The sequence below is a fragment of the Mixophyes fleayi genome, chromosome 3 (genome assembly GCF_038048845.1).
Source record: "Mixophyes fleayi isolate aMixFle1 chromosome 3, aMixFle1.hap1, whole genome shotgun sequence".
In the NCBI taxonomy this organism is placed as follows: domain Eukaryota; kingdom Metazoa; phylum Chordata; class Amphibia; order Anura; family Limnodynastidae; genus Mixophyes; species Mixophyes fleayi.
Window position 1 is genome coordinate 322170979 of NC_134404.1, and position 5011 is coordinate 322175989.

General features: G+C 38.7%; 1 long non-coding RNA gene across 1 annotated transcript; it reads left to right on the forward strand.

Moving 5' to 3' along the window:
* The first annotated feature begins 820 nt into the window (after nucleotides 1-820).
* LOC142144862 (uncharacterized) lies at nucleotides 821-4386 on the forward strand. Its single transcript, XR_012689794.1, has 2 exons — nucleotides 821-1313; nucleotides 2034-4386. It is a non-coding gene; the product is annotated as an uncharacterized LOC142144862 (long non-coding RNA).
* The last annotated feature ends 625 nt before the right edge of the window (nucleotides 4387-5011 follow it).

Consider the following 5011-nt stretch of genomic DNA (forward strand, 5'->3'; position numbering starts at 1 on the left):
ATTTTGTTTCTGAAGTTCAGAAATATAGCTTTCTCTTTAATGAAGTTGAGAATTGTGGGAGTGAGCTTACATGCTGTTTTTATCTGTGTTAAAATGGCGCTGATGAATGTTCTCAGAAATCAGGAGGGTTTGTTATGCCTTTAAAGAAATGTTACGAGATAAAATGTCGTCTGTGAGCGAGACTTAAGTGAATATATTTTTACTTTGAACACGAAAATCACAGAATCTAGAAATATGTGTGAATATTTGGTCACGGGAGAGAGATTTTGTTGAGAAAATGTTGAATGATTTACAGACACAATGTATTGTGTCTAACGAGAGTACTCTGATTTATGAGACAGTGCTGCTTTTAAAATGGTTGAATACTTGGAACCAAGATTCCAGATTGAATGTTTCTAAACCCGGAAATTTAATTAGTGTCATTTAAAAGGGCTGTACTAAGAGATGATAAGAAAGGAGTGGCTTTGAACACTCGCCCAGGTCTCGTCACTTTGACATTCTCTATTTGTGAAATTAGGGACTGCCCCTTTGAGGAAATCAAGGCATGGAACGCATAGCGTCACAGTTAAGCTTTTAGCAGCTGTTCACTGGTTACCTGATAACAGTATACATGCATGTTACAGTTACAGTAATTCCCAGTAAATAAATGTTAATCTCTATGCAAAAGTTTTTTTATTCACAGGTCTCCAGCTGCAAAGACCCATTAGGCAATCCAGATTGCATTGATTTAACTTCCAATGCACCATCTTTGCACCACAACAAACATAAGTATAAACTAATGAAGGATTTAAATAACGTAAACTCTTCTGAGTAATGATTACCTTGTTTTGGAAGAGATATTAGAGTTTATGTGCTATTCGCATAGCAAATGCATGAACTAGGTGGTTTTTCTGTATGTGCAGAAAGCAAAAGGTTTTTATTTGTATCCTCATTACAGTTTTGAGTAAATCAGTGTTTGTAAAGACATTTACTGCCCTTATTTACTGTGCTATAATTGTCATATACTGTAAATAATTCTTTTTATTGTGGGTATGGTAATGCATTGATGGGAATTCTATATTTTTACAGAAATGAAAAAGATTTAAGACTTTAAGAGCAATTGTATGTGCTCCTGCATTAGCACTTCTGGATCATAGCAAGCCATTTATACTCTCCTCTGAGCAGAACCAAATGTTTAACCAATTTTAAGCTGAAATAACTTCAGCGCCAGCACTGGCTTTGCCAGATTATGACAAGCCTTTCACATTATTTTGTTATGAAGTCAGTGCACATGTACAAGGAGTACTGACACAAATACATGGTCGCAAGCTAAGGTCACTTGCATACTACTCTGCTTTAGTGCTTGAAAAGAGTATAGATATTGTGCTAGGACACCCAGTTACCTTAACGGTATCGTACGTTGTGACAGAAACCAAGCACAAGCAAAACATTTGTTACCGGCCAGATTTACTAAGTATGAAGATATACAGCACAAAGGACATTCCCTCCTATTGTGAAATGAGTGACATATAACACTTGCCGAGCGCACTGTGTATTTTCTTCCTCCCTTTCCTTTTTTATTAGAAGAAAAAAAAAAAAAAAAAAAAAAAGGAAGCACAAGAGGCCCCAGAGCCTCTCATGTTCACAGATATATGTTAAGACCTTCAGACAAGGAGAATCTGAGTAAACTGTATTTTAAGTTTTTTAAAGGTCCAAGGGAGACCAGAGAGGGGAGTTCATTGATATTAGCAGGAGGAATATAGATTGCACGTTATTTTCCTTTGCTGTGCGCTGTAGATGTGTACTAGACTAGAAAGGAAAGCCAAGTTTGGAAGAACCAGACTCAGGCCCATAGTAATGTATAGATCATTATACATAATTAGAAAATTCTAATATGAAAGTTTAACCCAACCAAATAAAGAAAAGAGCAACCCATGACTACAGGGGTTTACACCCAATGCAGGAATGTGTTTGTGAGTATTGTGGCCCAACACATTATTATATACACTAATAGAACTGATGATGTGGCTTATTAACAGGTTATTTAAGCTAAGTGTTTCTCTTCCAGAAGAATTAAAGTTACCACATCTGTCTTAACCGTTGTACTGTACACTCCATCTAATGAGTGTAAACTTTGTGGAACTCAGAAACCAAGAACCTTTTCCTTGGATTCCACATGCTCCTTACTGAAGCCTATCCTAATGAAGTAGCACTGCTTACTCCCAGTAACGTTACACTTAAGCAGTGCACAATGTTGAATCCTGCTGCCTTATTGCAGCAAGTTTCAAAAGATGGGAGAAGTACCTGTATATATTGGGGTTACCCTAGAGATTTGGGGGAATTCCATTCCAGCTTGAACAGAAAGAAAGGAAAAAAAAAATGCAAACAAAATTTTTCTGAACATGATTGCATAGAACTAATGAAACAAGAATCTCTGGTTTTATCTCACATTAAAGATAAACCATTACCAGATGCAGACATCACTCTTTTTGTAGATGGTTCACACTATCACATAGATCCTGTCCCGTATACAGGGTGTGCTGTAACCACACACACAGAAATAGTGATTCAACAGACTCTACCGAGTCACATGTCAGCACAAGAAGCTGAACTAAAGGCCCTGACACTTGCATGCATATATGAAAAAGGACAAAGAGTAAATATTTACACTGATTCAAGTTATGCATTTGTAATTGCGCATGATTATGGCCCTGTATGGAAAAGTAGGGACCTTATGGGTTCAGCAAGCAAACCAGTCAATATGATGAACATACCAGGGCATTGTTCACTGCATTCCAGCTGTCCTCCAAACAGTGATGAAGATGAAGACACACACAGAGATACTACCCCCGAAGCTAAGTGAAATAGACCAGGCCGCACGAGAAGCCGCCATAGCCCCAGTACCCCAAGGGGAGTCTATTTACATGGTGACCCCCTGACCCCTGTTTGACCAGAGCACACTCCAACTTATGGAAAGACAAGCAACAGAAAATAAGAAAAAGACTTGGGCAATACATGGAGCACTAGAAGTGCAAGGAGTGGTGTAAAGGTCAGCGTTTGTGTCTGCCAAAAGTAGTTTATCCCATTATGGCCAATATAGCACACGAGAAAGTGCATCTGGGAAAAGATGCTATGGTTGTACTCACTAGCAGCTTATGGATAGTACCAGGGTTCGCCCAAGCAGCACAGTCGTTAGTGGCAGAATGCCTAGTCTGTGCACAAAGTAACCCGAGTAAGTCTGTCCTATGGAAAAGCACACCCCAGACATAATATCCCTATAAGAGGATACAGATAGACTTTATAACTTCCCAAATGCTCGGGCTTTGAGAATGTGCTTGTCTGTGTCAACTTCTTTAGTCACTGGCTGGAGACATGGCTGTATAGAAAAGCAAATGCTAAAGCATTAGCCAAGAAAATTGCGAATGAGGTAATCTGATGATATGGTGTACCAGAGGTCATTGTAAGTGACAGAGGGATACACTTTACGGGGCAAGGATTCCAGAAACTATCACACCCCCTACAGATCCCAAAGTTCAGGATGTATGGAGCGCCTTAATGGTACACTGAAATTGAAAATGCAGAAAATAATGGCTGAAACAGGTCTGCCATGGATCTCATGTTTACCTGCACTCAGTAAAAAATACTGCTAGGAAAGACACAGGTTTAACACCATATGAGATATTGTTTGGCACAGCAAACAGAACAGGCTGTTATTTTCCATAGCAACTACACCATGTATATAGTGATTTGTTGAATTATGTTGCCTTATTATAGAAACAACTAACTGAAATACATGGTCAAATATTCTCCTCCATTGCAAACCCTAATTTTGATACAGGTACCCATAAACTGCACCCTGGGGGGCTGGGTGGTCGTGAGAAAGCACATCAGGAGAAGTCTTGAACCCAGATACAAGGGTCCTTATCAAGTCCTGTTGACGACTCCCATGGCAGTGAAAGTACAGGAAAGAGACACCTGGATTCACGCATAACACTGCAAAGTCTTCAAATCAGGGGAGTCTTGTTCTGATAAATAGAAATGACTGTCTCATTGTATTGATATGTCTTGCCAGAATAATTGTGACTGAAGTAGGGATTAAGGCCTCCCTAACCCAGTATGAAACAGACAGTTAAGTGACATATTGCCTATGCCACTGTGAGAAACATATGGGAAGGAGTGCTCAACAATTTGCACTCATAGTAGAGTAAACTCTGAAAATGTCTTTGTGCAGATGCATAACCTCATTGGTAAAGTTGTCAGTAATGATTCATGTTGGATATTGGAAATATTGGCATTAGTAGCAAATGGTTTAGCAATCCTGTTGATCGTATAGGTGATAATGAAACTAAATATATGGCTGATTAAGAAGTTACTGACACTTGATTGTTGTCTCTCCAAAAAGGGAACCACTGAAAATCCCGAACCTCTGATGATCACAGAAATTACTTCTGAAACCTGACCAGACTATGAGTGTCATGAATTATTTGGACTAGCAAAGCCAAAGAACTGCAGAGTTTGCAACAAGAAACTACTAAAGATTGAACAAAGGACATGCAAGGCCTGCAGAACTACTATAGACTCATTAACTATCTTTTAAGAAACCATCTTCTAAGAAACCATCTTTTCTAGACATGGACATTTGCCAAAATGCATCTCCTCATAAATCAAGTTAGGACAGGGAGGATCACAGGCTTATTAGTGGGGGATGAGTTGACAGATTCCTAAGGGGACCAACTCTATGCATGTGGCCTCCTACATGTGTATAAGTACCTGCTTATTAAGAATGTGGTTCTATAGATAGGATTAGGTAGGTAGGAGGAGAAAGGGTCGAAAATTGAATAAAAGATGGGAAATGTTAAATATGATTTTTTGTTAAGGCCTCATAAGGCCTTTGTTCAGCCATTTTATTGTAACTTGTATAGAAATATTATTTGCTAGAAGAGATTATTCATTTTTCTGTTAACTTGCAGTTTTGCAATATGTGAGCCTATGGCCTTGAAGTTGAACTAATAGAGAACACCTGAAGAATGTA